This window comes from Cebus imitator, unplaced genomic scaffold (genome assembly GCF_001604975.1).
Source record: "Cebus imitator isolate Cc_AM_T3 unplaced genomic scaffold, Cebus_imitator-1.0 Scaffold658, whole genome shotgun sequence".
Taxonomy (NCBI): Eukaryota; Metazoa; Chordata; class Mammalia; order Primates; family Cebidae; genus Cebus; species Cebus imitator.
The window spans coordinates 449,633-463,833 of NW_016107973.1; the positions used below are offsets into that span (position 1 = coordinate 449,633).

Consider the following 14,201-nt stretch of genomic DNA (forward strand, 5'->3'; position numbering starts at 1 on the left):
TTAGTAGAGGCGGGGTTTCACCATGTTGACCAGGATGGTCTCGATCTCTTGACCTCGTGATCCACCCGCCTCGGCCTCCCAAAGTGCTGGGATTACAGGCGTGAGCCACCGCGCCCAGCCTCCCACTTTCATTCTTAATCTGTCTTTTTCTCATTCCTTTGTCTCCACCGAATTCGGGTCACCCACGGGTGGGGTGTGGTGGCTGGTTCCCTACAACATCTCATCTCCTTTAATCTTAACTGCCATCCCAGGTACCCATCACTATGACCATTATTCATATGAGGGTGCTGCCTTTGGGAAAGTTTATGCAAAGAAGAGAGACAACTTGTTCTTTGCAGACGCTTCTTGATAGAGGAGTTCGATAACAGTGGTACCATGGCGCCCTCTGGTGACAGAAGCCTGAACTACAGCTACAACATTGCCGGCAGAAAGGTGGGAGGGAGAGGCTGTGGCCCAAGCCCACCTTATAGAGCTTTCTGGAACTCTGCGTGGAAAAGCGGGCATTCCAGGTATTCCCAGGGATATTGATGGGCTCAAGACCATCATTACGGTACTTCGTTTGCCCAGTATCATCAATAGGGTACTTTATTTCCGCAGTTCCCTAGTGGTAAAATTAAGCTCCCTTACCATAGTTTCTATAATAGATGATGGTATGTGTAACACTTGCTCATATACACAAATGCCTTGGCAAGAATTTCTTACTAAGTTTTTGAAAGCATCCTTTTAAAACCTCAGATACTCTAAAATGTTATATTAACATAATGAAATCAGAATAATACTTCTCAGATACACTAATACCCCAGTATGAAAGTTCCTATTTATTTTTATATTCAATTATAATTCAGTACTTTATTCACTTAATATTTTTTTAACTTTTACTGTAGGCTCAGGGGTACATTTGCTGGTTTGTTATACAGGTAAATTGCATGTCACAAGGGTTGGGTGTATAGATTATTTCATCATCCAGGTAATAAGCATAGTACATGATATGTAGTTTTTCATTCTTCTCCCTCCTCCCACCCTCTACTCTCAAGTACACGTGTCCCTGTGTGCTCAAAGTTTAGCTCCCCCCTATAAGTGAGAACATGTGGTATTTGGTTTTCTGTTCCTATATTAGTTCACTTAGGATAATGGCCTCCAGCTCCACCTATATTGCTGCAAAGAACATGCTCTCATTCTTTTTATGGTTTATTCCGTGGTGTGTATGTACTATGTTTTCTTTATCCAGTATACCATTGATGAGCATTAAGGATGATTCCATGTCTTAGATATTGTGAATAGTGCTGTGAAATGTGTGCATGTCACTTCATAGTAGAAAAGTTTCTATTCCTTTGAGTATACACCCAATGATGGAATGGCTGGGTTGAATGGAAATTCCCTTTTAAGTTCTTTGAGAAATCACCACATGGCTTTCCACTGATGGCTGAACTAATTTATATTCCCACCAGAAGTGTGTATTTCCTTTCCTCCACAACCTTGCTAGCATCTGTAAATTTTGACATTTTAATATTAACCCTGCTGACTGGTGTGAGATACTATATCATTGTAGTTTTGATTTGCATTTCTCTAATGATTAGTGATGTTGAGTATTTTTTCATATGCTTGTTGGTCACATGTGTGTTTTCTTTTGAAAAGTGTCTGTTCATGTTCTTTGCCCACTTGTTAATAGGGTTGTTTTTTGCTTGTACATTTGTTGAAGTTCCTTATAGATTCCGGATATTAGATCTTTGTTGGATAAATAATTTGCAAATGTTTTCTCTCATTCTGTAGGTTGTATGTTTACTCTGTTGATAGTTTATTTTGCTGTGCAGAAGCTCTTAATTTAGTTAGGTTCCATAAGTTAATTTTTTGTTTTGTTGCAACTGCTTTTGGTTTCTTCATCATAAAATATTTGCCAGGGCCAATGTCTAGAATACTATTTCCCAGGCTTTTTTCAAGACTTTTTATAGTTTTAGGTTTTACATTTAAGTCTTTAATCCATCTTGAGTTTAGTTTGTGGTGTAAGGAAGGGGTCCAGTTTCAATTTTCTGCATATGGCTAGTCAGTTATATCAGCACCATTTATTGAATAGGGGGTTATTTCCCCCATTGCTTGTTTCTGATAACTTTGTTAAAGACCAGATGGTGATAGATGTGTGGTTTTATTTCTGGGCTCTTTATTCTGTCATATTGGTCTCTGTGTCTTATTTTGGACCAGTACAATGCTATTTTGGTTATTGTAGCCGCTCGAAGTCAGGAGTCAGGTATACTATGTACCATAGTTTGAAGTCAGGTAACATGATGCCTCTGGCTTTGTTACTTTTCCTCAGGATTGCCTTGGCTATTTGGGCTCTATTTTGGTTCCATATGAATTTTAAAATAGTTTTTTTCTTATACTGTGAAGAATGTCATTGGTAATTTGACTGAAATAGCATTGAATCTGTAAATTGCTTTGGGTAGCATGGCCATTTTAACAATAGCGATTCTTCCTATCTATGAGCATCGTTTTTCCATTTGTTTGGGTCATCTCTGATTTCTTTGAGCAGTGCTTTGTTACTCCCTTAGTAAAAATCTTTCACCTCCCTGGTTAACTTTATTCCTAGGCACTTCTGTGTGTGTGGTAATTGTAAGTGGGATTGCATACTTGACTTTGCTCTCAGCTTGGACATTGTTGGTGTATAGAAATGCTACTGATTTTGTACATTGATTTTGTATCCTGAAACTTTGTTTAAGTTGAAGTTCGGGGAGCTTTGGGGCAGAGACTGTGGGGTTTTCTAGGTATAGAATAGCATCATCTGCAAACAGAGATAATTTGACTTCCACTCTTCCTGTTAAGATACCTTTTATTTATTTCTCCTGCCTGATTGCTCTCGCTAGGACTTTCAGAATTATGTTGAATAGGAGTGGCACAAGCGGGCATCCAGTCCTCAAGGGGAATGCTTCCAGCTTTTGGCTGTTCAATATGCTATTCACTGTGAGGCTGTCTTATATGGCTCTTATTTTGAGGTATGTTCCTTCAACAACTAGTTCATTGAGGGTTTTATCATGAAGGGATGTTGAATTTTATTGAAAGCCTTTCTGCATCCATCAATATGATTATGTCTTGTTTTTAGTTCTGTTTATGTGATGGATCACATTTATTTATTTATATATGTTAGACCAACCTTGCATCCTAGAGGTAAAGCCTACTTGATCATGATGGATTAGCTTTTTGATGTTCTGCTGGATTCAGTTTGCTAGTATTTTGTTGAGGATTTTTGCATCTACGTTCATCAAAGAAATTGGCCTTAGGTTTTTGTTGTGGTCTCTGCTAGGTTTTAGATCAGGATGACGCTGGACTCATAGAACAAGTTGGGAGAAGTATCCCCTCCTCTATATTTGGGAATCGTTTCTACTGGAATTGTCTCAGTTTTTCTTTATACATCTGGTAAAATTCAACAGTGCATCAATCCAGTCTTGGGCTTCTTCTTGTTTGTAGGCTTTTTATTGCTCATTCAATTTCGGAGCTCATTATTTGTCTGTTCAGGGACCCAATTTCTTCCTGTTTCAATCTTGAGAGGTTATATGTCTCTAGTAATTTATTCATTTCTTCTAGGTTTTCTAGTTTGTATGCATACAGCTGTCCAAAGTAGTCTGTGAGGGGTTGTTGTTTTTTTTTTTCTTGTATTTCTGTGGAATCAGCAGTAATGTCCCTTTTGTCATTTCTGATTGTGTTTATTTTGGTCTTATCTCTTCTTTATTAAGGTACATAGCAGTCTATCCATTTTATTTATTGTTTCAAAGAACCAACTTGGAGTAATTGACCTTTTATATGTTTTTGTACAAATCAACTTTATTCAATTCAGCTCTGATTTGGTTATTTTATTTCTTCTGCTAGCTCTGGAGTTGGTTTGCTTTTGTTTCTCTAGTTACTCTAGGTGTAATGTTTCGTTGTTAATTTGAGGTCATTCTAACTTTTTGATGTGGACATTTAGCACTTCCCCCCTTAACACTGGTTTAGCTTTGTCCCAAAGATTCTGATATGTTGTATCTTTGCTCTCATTAGTTTCAAATGATTTCTTGATTTCTGCCTTAATTTCATTGTTTACCCAAGAGTTATTAAAGAACACCTAATTTCCATGTAATTTTACAATTTTGAGCAATTTTCTGAATATTGATTTCTATTTTTGTTCTACTATAATGTGGTCTGAGAGTGTGCTTGGTATGATTTTTTTAATTTGATAAGGATTTTTTTTTTGTTGTTGTTGTTTTTTGAGACAGAGTCTCACTCTGTCACCCAGGCTGGAGTATAATGGCACGATCTTGGCTCACTGCAACCTCCGCCTCCCAGGCTCAAGTGATTCTCCTGCCTCAGCGTGCTGAGTAGTTGGGATTACAGGTGTCCACCATCACTCCCAGCTAATTTTTGTATTTTAAGTAGAGACAGCATTTCACCATGTTGGCCAGGCTGGTCTTGAACTCCTTATCTCAGTTGATCCACTCGCCTTGGTCTCCTGAAGTGCTGGGATTACAGTCATGAGCCACCACGACCGGCCAATAAGGAAACTTTTATACTTTTATGGCCAATTAATGTTGTTGATTTTGGAGTATGTGACACGTGCATATGAGAAGAATGTATATTATTGTTTTGGGGTGGAGAGTTCTGTAGATGTCTGTTAGGTCCATCTGGCCAACTGCTGAGTTCAGGTGCTGAATATCTTCGTTAGTTTTCTGCCTCAATGATCTGTCTAATACTATCAATGAGACCTTGAAGTCTCCCACTTTTATTGTGTGGTTATCTATATCTCTTCATAGGTCTCTAAGAACTTGCTTTATTAATCTGGGTACTCCTCTGTTGGTGCATATATATTTAGGCTAGTTAGGTCTTCTTGCTGAATTGAACACTTTACTATTGTGTAATGCCCTTCTTTGTCTTTTTTGATCATTGTTGCTTTAAAGTCTGTTTTGTCTGAAATTAGAATAAGAACCCCTGCTTTTTTCTGTTTTCCATTTGCTTGGAAGATTTTCCTCCATCTCTTTATTTTGAGCCTTAAGTTGTCATTGCATGTGAAATGGGGTTCTTGAAGACAGCCTACAGTTGGGTCTAGCTTCTTTATCCAATTTGGGATTCTGTGCCTTTTGATTGGGGTATTTAGCATGGTTACATTTAAGTGTAATATTAATATGTGCAAGTTTGATCCTGTCATTGTGTTGTTAGCTGGTTATTATTGCAGACTTGATTTTGTGATAGCTTTATAGTGTCAATGCTCTATGTAGTTAAATCTGTTTTTGTGGTGGCTGGTAACGATCTTTCCTTTCCATATTTAGCATTTCTTTAAGGAGGTTTTGTAAGGCAGGTCTGGTGGTAATGAATTCCTTTAGCATTTGCTTATCTGAAAAGGATTTATTTCTCTGCTTATGAAGCTTAGTTTAATGGAATATGAAATTCTTGGTTGGAATTTCTTAAGAATGTTGTGTATAGGCCCCTGATCTCTTCTGGTTTATATGGTTTCTGCTGAAAGTTCACTGTTAGCCTGATGGGTTCCCCTTTGTAGGTGACCTGTCCCTTTTCTATAGCTGCCTTTAATATTTTTTCTTTCATTTTGACCTTGAAGAATCTGACTGTGTGCCTTGGGGATAATTGTCTTGTATAGTATGTTGCAGGGTTCTTTCCATTTCCTGAATTTGAATGTTGGCCTCTCTAGTGAGCTTGGGGAAATTTTTGTGGCTGATATTCTCAAATATGTTTTCCAAGTTGCTTTCCTTCTCTCCCGCTCTTTCAGGGATGCCAATGAGTTATGAGTTGTGTCTATTTATATAATCTTATATTTCTCAGAGGTTTTGTTCATTCTTCTTTTTTGTCTTTTGTTTTTGTCTGAGTTATTTTGTCTGAGCTCTGAGATTCTTCCCTCAGCTTGGTAGGTTCTGCTTTTAATACTTGTGATTTTATTATGAAATTCTTGAAGTGAGTTTTTCAGCTCTATCAGATCAGTTTTTTGGGGGGTTTTTTGTTTGTTTGTTTGTTTTTAGACGGAATCTTGGCTGGAGTGCAGCGATGAAATCTCAGCTTACAGGAAGCTTCGCCTCCCAGATTCAAGCGATTCTCCTGCCTCAGCCTCCTGAGTAGCTGGGATTACAGGCACACGCCACCACTCCTGGCTAATTTTTGTATTTTTAGTAGAGACAGGGTTTCACCGTGTTGGCCAGGCTGGTCTCGAACTCCTGACCTCAAGTGATCTGCCCACCTTGGCCTCCCAAAGTGGTGAGATTACAGGTATGAGACACTATGACCAGCCTGGTTCTTTCTTACAACAGCGCTTCATTTTTTATCTTCTGTATAGTTTTATTGTATTCCTTTTATTCCTTGGATTGGGTTTTGACTTTCTTCTGAATGCCGATGATCATTCCTATCCATATTCTGAATTTCATTTTTGTCGTTTCAGCCTTTTCAGCCTGGTTAGGAAACATTGCTGGGGAACTAGTGCAGTGATTTGGAGGTAAGTAGACCCTCTGGCTTTTGAGTTGCCAGAGTTCTTGCACTGATTCTTTCTCATGTGTGCGGGCTTGTGTTCCCTTAACTGTGGTGTACTTTGTGTGTAGTCAGCTTCTTTCTCAATGTTTTCAGAGGGCCAAAGCTTTATGCAGGGTCTTTATTTGTAGCTGAATTATTGTCCTTGTTTCACAGGGGATATATTAACAAAGAATTTTTTGTGTTGATGTTTGGGCTGTGATCCAGTAAATAGTGCTTAAGTGTGCTGGCTGGTAGATAACCTCTTGTTCAGTCACATGACTACTCTGTATTTGCCCACATTTGCAGCTGTGCTCTCTCTCTCTCCCTCTCTCAGTGCTCTGAGAGTGTGGGCTCCTTTCCCACTCAAGTGCTGGCTGCAGAACTGGGTTTGGCACTCCTGGACGTCATACTGCAGTCCCGGGGTAAGCTCAGCCTTTATGTTCCCTCCACAGCATGGGGGCAAACAGGGACCTTGACAGTGGCAATGACAGAAGACCTTTAACTTGTCTCTTGGGGCTGTATCCCAGAGACATGCAGAACCACTCTCAGTCAGAGTGATTGGCCTGGTGTGGGGTGGTTGCATTGTGGAATCAAGCCTGGGGAGCTATGGGAAAGACAGACTGGCCTCTTCTTACAGTGACTGCAGCATGCTGGAGGTGCGAGTGAGGCACTCAGGGGTCTTTGTTTCTTCCCCAGTCCAAGGACATCAAGGGCAGTACCTTTGCAGTGGCAGTGGCAGAGGGGCTTTCAGTTGTCTCTGGGAGCCCCACCTCAGAGAAATGCAGAGCGTCTGCTAATGCAAATATTCAGCCAGAGGGTGGGGTAGCTGTACTATGGGCCTGAGCTGGGGACCCTTCTTAGTGAAAAGAAAGCGGCCGGGCGCGGTGGCTCAAGCCTGTAATCCCAGCACTTTGGGAGGCCGAGGCGGGTGGATCACGAGGTCAAGAGATCGAGACCATCCTGGTCAACAAGGTGAAACCTCGTCTCTACTAAAAATTCAAAAATTAGCTGGGCATGATGGTGCGTGCCTGTAGTCCCAGCTACTCGGGAGGCTGAGGCAGGAGAATTGCTTGAACCCAGGAGGCGGAGGTTGCGGTGAGCCGAGATCGTGCCATTGCACTCCAGTCTGGGCAACAAGAGCGAAACTCTGTCTCAAAAAAAAAAGAAAGGGGTCAGGGACTTACAGGAAAGAGAGACTAAGTTCTTCTCCATATGGTGACTGTGGCATGCTAGAGACATGAGTAAGGCCCTCTGGCTCTTTGTTCTTTTCCCAGTCCGAAGACAACAAGTTCAAAACTACTGCAGTGGCAGTTGTAGAGGGACTGTCTGTTGCCACTGGGAACTCCACCCCAGGAAAACACAGAGCCACTGCCAGTGGGAATGCTCAGTTGGGAGTGGGGTAGCTGCCCTTTAGTTCCAAGCCAGGGGCCTTGTCTGTTGAAGAGAGTGAGGCCTCACAGGGAAGATAGACTAGGCTCCTCCCCATATGGGGTTGTGGTGTGCTGGAGGTGCCAGCAATGTGACCTGGACCTTTGTTCCTCCCCCAGCCCAAAGGCAGTAAGGGCAGTACTACTGCAGCTGCAATGAGAGAGGGGCTGTGGGTTTCTCTGGGATTTCCTCCCTGGAGAATGACAGAGCCGCCAGTGACTGAAATGTTTGTGTGGGGACAGGGTGGTTGCTCTGGAGGCCCAGGTTGAGAGACTCTGCCCACTGAGGAGTAACAGGGCCAGGGCCCGTGTGGAAAAGGATCTGGCTTATTTTCCAAAAAGCATTTGCACTGTGCTGGAGGACTGCATTAGTCCTAAGTCTTTTTGCTCCCTCCTGAGCCTGAGGGCAACAGAGGTAGAAGGTACAGAGCAATAAAAATGGCAGACCTGCCTGCTACTATTGAAAGCTCTGTCTCAGGGAAGTACAGAGCTGCTGTTTGCCCAAGAGCCCAGACACGGATGGGGTGGCTGGAGTCCCCAAGTCTGGAGGCCCTACCCAGTGAGAAGTAGTAGGGACAGGGATCTATGTGGAAAAAAGTCTGGCCACTTGTCTGTAAGACAGCTGTGCTGTGCTGTGCTGTGCTGTGCTGTGCTGTGCTGGGGGCCTGCATTAGTCCTTAATCACCCTGCCAAGACTGGTGGACCCGTCTACTACCACTGAGAGCTCCATCCCAGGGAAGTACAGGGCTGCTATTGGCCCTAGAGCTCAAGCAGGGCTGGAGTGGCCATGCTAGGGACCCAGGCCAGTGGGCATTATCCAGCAAGGTGCAGTGGAGGTGAGGCCTGCAGTCCACCTGCTCCTCAGCACCATGGATTTAGCCCCTGTGCTGGGGGCATTCCAGGGAGCCTGGCCTCTCTTGTTGCCAGAGCTGCAGCTGCTGGTGCTGGAGTGCCCGGCAGTCCAATGGTCCTGGAACTCCATGTGTGCCTGAGCAGTGGCTCTGCCTAGACCCCATGTAGCTCATGATGTCAGTCTGAAAGCTCTACTTAGGGAGTCAGGGAGATCTGAGCACAAGGTTGTGAAGATCTGCAGCAGAAGCTTTAGTGAAATTTCAGACATCAACAACAAAGCTTTCCTGATTAACTTAACCTCTCCTAACTTTCTATAACCTGATATAAAATGGGCATTTAATTATGGTACTTGAGTAAAGGTTAAGATTAATGAAAATACTACTTAAAATACCATTAGGTTACATTTGTTTTAAAAACATTAATATGATACCTTTCCAGAAGAAATGCCTGTTCTGACTGGCCCCATTTGCTTTCCACCTTAAAAGCCAATTAACATAATCCCTATATGAAAGTCTCTTGGCCCAAGAGAGTGAATTTCATTTTCATCATTATCTTCATCATCATCATCTAAAGGGGTTATTGAGTAGGCATCCATGGGGTGGTGTGAAATGTCCAGTCCCTAAGCCTTGGTTGCCCATTATCTACAGAAGAGATCAATGGGCACATTAAATGTTTCCCAACCTTCTTTCATTATCCAAAGGAGCCTTATTAAACATGTTTTTCCTCCTTATTAATCCCTTCTTGCCTGAAATATGAAACTTTAATACCACAGATGTAGTGTTAACTGTTTATTTATTTTGGTCCTATGTAGTGCCACAAACCATTTTATTTATTTATTTATTTATTTAAAGCTCTGAAGTGATCTTCATTGACTCCACAGAAACCATTTTAATGTCTACTATCTCCCTAGCCTTAAAAAACAATTTTCAGCCCATTGGGGGTGACATATCCCCTGTTGAATATGCATAGAACATTTTAATTAGGACAAAAGATGGAACCTCATTCCTGCCTTTTACTTGATATGTGACACTGGAAAACTTTCTTAGCCTCTGTCAGCCTGCCCATGGTCATCTGGAAAAGTGAACCACTGCGGGCTCATGATGTCTTACTTACAGAGCTGTTTTGTGGGGGCAAATGAGAAATCCTATATAGAGAAGATGGCACCTAGTAGGACTTCAACAAATGTTCATCCTGGCCCATTTTTCTTCTCCTTCCCAGAGAAGTGATGACTGTCATCTAAACCAAACAGCATAACTGCCACAGAGGCCAGCTGATCATGGAGCAGAAAGAAGTAATATGTACTTACATTTAGTTTATAAATGCAGCTTTGGGGCTATTTCTGTGATGCAGGATGGCTTTGTCAAGGAATACGAGAAGAGGGAAAAGATCATCCAACCATTTCTTTAATTTTCTGTCATTTTTTGCCCTCCTATTTGAGCTTCTATAGTGATGTTGGAAAAACAGTTTTCTATGGAGTCTCAAATGAAGACAGAGTGCAGATGAAGAAGAGAGAGAAGTCACATGCCCTTGACCCTCATACCAGACCCATTACCACCTACAGGACTCTGAACCAGGATTTCATCTGCACCATTGGGTGTTTCAAAGTAGGAGGGGTTGTTGAATGTGTATCTACAAGGGCACAATACTACAAACATGTAAAACTACTAAGTTTTAAATCCTAGAATGTCATGGTGTATAAAATATTAATACTTATTGCTTTGGTTTGGAATTAGGGGGAAATGTATCCTGGTATACTTGGAAGTGGCTCCCTCAGTAGCTTTTATTCTTGCACTTCAGGGATATTCTCCATTTTAAATGTGTGTGTCTTTCCTGTGGGTGGGGTAGAGGCTGCTTGCGTGTTCCTAACACTTATTTTTTTTTGTATAATTGAAAGAACATTTTATATTTATTGCAGTTATAAATATATAAGAAAAAATAAACAGTATTACTCTAAAACAAAAGAGAATACCTGCTCTCAAAATATCTTGAGAGTACTTCAAAGAAAATACCTGCTAATGCTTATATCTGTATAATATTCTTTCACAAATTTTCTCATGCAGGTACTTGTAAACTTATGCAGAAATGAGTACATTTATATACTTATCTATAAAATACAAGATCTCATTCTACATTTAGTTTTATTACCTGCTTGTCTCACTAAAACCATACCTCAAACGTCATTTATTCTGAGTAAACATGAGTCTTTACCACAGAGATAGTAGATACTAATGGCCAATAAGGATAGAGAAATAGAAACAAACATGGCTATGATATATTATATGCCAAGTGCTTTTTAGGTATTGAGTCATTCAATCCTCAAAGCAACCTTGCAAGGTAGAAACTGTGGCTAATCTCCATTTTGTAGATGAAAAACTAAGACGCAGATAGAATAAGAACTTTACCCGAGACTGCATAGTTAGGGAGTGAGACAGCTTGGATTTATGTTCAGTACATCATGCTCCAGAGCCTGGAAAACTGTTGAGGCTCTGTTGTTAACTGAAAGAAGCAACTACACAAGCATGCATATTTTAGCAGCTCATTAATAGTAATACTTCATAGGTTAATACATTTACATGAAAAACTGGACCTAGTGACAAATAGGTGGATTGCAACCTTGGTAAGATCATGTTCATTGCAATCCTGGGGACAGAAGCCACAGTGCAGTGGGAAGTGAAGAATTTTAAGAGAAAATGTAGAAAACTCTTTTTGGTACTTTAACTTTGAAGGGAAAGAGATGGAGATTCTGGATGAATGGGGAAATTTTTAAAAATAAACTTCAATTCCTTGAAATTTGAGAAAGTTTTAAAATGAATATACTTAGGATTTTTGCTAAATTAGTAGATTTTAGCTTTTCTTGCCATGCACAAAAAATGGGTAACTGTGATATTATGAATATGTTTATTTTCTTCACTATACAGTAACTAATACTTTACTTTTTGTCTGTATCTTAGAACATCATGTTGCATATCTTAAATATAGACAAAAAGTTATTTTAAAAAGTTAATATGATGAATCTATTTATTGCTCATGTATTCCTCTCTCTCTCTCTCTCTCTCTCTCTCTCTCTCTCTCTCTCTCTCATCTCTTTGGCTGGGGTACAGTGGCACAATCATGGCTCACTGCAGCTTCAATATCCTGGGACTCCTGTGATCCTCCCAGCTCAGCTTCCCAAGTAGCTGAGACTGCAGGTGCATACCAACACACCCAATTAATTTTTTGTTTGTTTATTTTTGTAAAGACAGGTGTCTCTTTATGTTGTCCAGACTGGTCTTGGACTCCTGGGCCCAAGTCATCCTCCAACCTCGACCTCCCAAAGTAGGATTACAGGTGTGAGTCACTGAAACCAGCACATTTCCTGTCTTACTCTCGTATTTTCACTTTAGAGCTCATGAGAGGCCTCCAATCGACTAGTATGAGTTTTGAGCTCAATACGTATTTAGTTATTAGCGAGAGAATGGACAATGGACAATTGTGAGTCAAATAAATGCTAAATCTTTGCCTCTCCGGGAAGGCAGCAGGTGGCTTAAATCCTGGTGTGATGTGGCTAAATAATGCATGATCTGAGGACCCTGCACTGGTTACTGCTGGACACGTTCACAATTCTTCTATAAATATATTAGTATACCGAGCAGTCCAGGAGCAACCATTAGGCAGACACCACTCCTTGCTTCCTTCATGTGACCTATCACTGAGCTCACCAGCTGAGGTCAATAGCATTCTTCCCAGCCTAGAGAACAGAATTTGGGTCTCCTCAGAGGCATGATGTGAAACATGTCTGGGATGAAAGATTTATTTTATTGACAGCAAAGCTTTTTGGGTTAAGGGTTAGGGGAAGGGCAAGTGAAAGATGCAGATTAATTTAAATTTGGGAATATACTTTTGTATATTGTTTGAAATTTTGTCTTATAAAAATATTCAAATTTAAGAAAATTACTTGTGAACAGATTGACAAATGTCATGTGCACATATATTCACTAATTTGAAAAAGCATTCACTGTGTTAAATTTTATGGCGAAAGAAAGTTGATTAAACTTTGAGATAACTGGGTGAGTGTGTATGTGTGTGCGTCCTCTGGTTCTATCACTCCAAATACACACTCACAAGTGCAGTTTCACCTTGAATTCAGAGGTGGGCTGGACTCTAATCTCAGTTTTAGATATCCTGGAAAATAGTGGATCCAGAGAGATTGCTACAACCAGGTGAATAATTGAAGAAAACTTTGTCTGATACCTTGGAGTTAACCTCCAGGCTCCATTCCTTTCGCCCCCCTTGCTGAGCCCACTGTTCTGAAACTCTCAAAGCTTCCATCCTGTCTCTGGCCACCAGGTGACATCCAACTCTCATTTGCTTTTTCTGCTTTAATAAAAATGAGTATATTTTGCAAAAAGTAAAAAATATCTTGTAATAGTTCACATGCTATGATGTCAATTCTGTTTGGAATATTCACATGTGTATTAAAACAGCTCAATTTGCTGTTGACCTTAAATCTACATCTCACTGATTTAACTTTTCTCTCCTCAGTGTAGGTTGAGGTGTCCGCACTGTAGAGGGGTCCCTTCCAGACAGCAGAGTGTTCGCACTTCATTACCCAACCCCTGTACAGGCTTCCCAGATCTCCTCCCACTCCCTCTCAGACTTCAGGACACTGTGGACACAGCTGCTCAGATCTGTCAGTGGCACCTGATCCTCTCTCAGACAACTCTTGCCTGTCCTACACTGCCCTTTTCTTGCTGGGGACTGCCTAAGCACCTGGTGTTTCATCATGTGGGTGCCTCAGAGTTTGTTTTTTCTGTCTTACTCGGTTGTTTTTGACAGAATTAAAATCATTCTGTACATAGGTTCTATCACATCTTGCAAGTGGGAAGACACTAACATTCCTTATTTCTGCAGTTAGAACATACATTTCCCACTTACAGCCTATATTCCTGCTGCCTCCCACCTCTCTGCTTATTGATCTGAGGCCACTTACTCATTTTCTCCCTTCTCAACATTCAGTTAGTGCTGTTCTCTCCCCTCTTCATGGCAGCCAGTTTTGCCCCTGCTAAACTAAAGGTCTTGAGGCAGAGTGGAGCCTTGTGTTAGGGGGCCCTGCCACAGTAAGTCATTGTGAGGGTTGATGAGTAATGGTTAGGCTATTCCCAATACCTGGATACTCTACCTTAGGGCTCATCCTCCCCCCCGACCCCTTGCTGGTCTCATAAAATGAGTTGGGGAGGATTCCTTCTTTTTGTATTGTTTGGAATAGTTTCAGAAGGAATGGTATCAGCTCCTCTTTGTATATCTGATAGAATTTTTAATGGAGTTCTTTGGTTTTCTCTTGTAAATTTAAGTTTCTTATAGGTGATGGATGTTAGACCTTTGATGCATAGTTTGCACAATTTTTCTCCCATTTTATAGGTTGTCTTTCATTCTGATGATCATTTCTTTTTTTTTTTTTTTTTTTTTTTTTTTTTT

The 14,201-nt window shown here is 40.9% G+C and overlaps 1 protein-coding gene and 1 long non-coding RNA gene across 4 annotated transcripts in view; both read left to right on the top strand.

Moving 5' to 3' along the window:
- The window catches only part of LOC108295768 (ras-related protein Rab-40A-like), a 73,581-nt gene extending 61,693 nt beyond the window's left edge, over window positions 1–11,888 (top strand). Inside the window, exons 8-12 of one of the 3 annotated variants that reach the window (XR_005198259.1) lie at window positions 339–550; window positions 6,401–6,454; window positions 6,803–6,890; window positions 10,195–10,341; window positions 11,849–11,888. The gene's annotated coding sequence lies outside the window, so the exon portion shown is untranslated. Of the gene's footprint in view, window positions 1–338; window positions 551–6,400; window positions 6,455–6,802; window positions 6,891–10,185; window positions 10,659–11,848 lie in introns of those variants that run through there. The other 2 variants (XR_005198258.1, XR_005198260.1) reach the window with 2 other exon arrangements.
- Window positions 11,889–11,899: 11 nt separating this feature from the next.
- Window positions 11,900–14,201, top strand: part of LOC108295770 — a 57,242-nt gene continuing 54,940 nt past the window's right edge. Inside the window, exon 1 of the long non-coding RNA XR_005198273.1 lies at window positions 11,900–11,935. This is a non-coding gene — a long non-coding RNA (uncharacterized LOC108295770). The remainder of the gene's footprint in view (window positions 11,936–14,201) is intronic.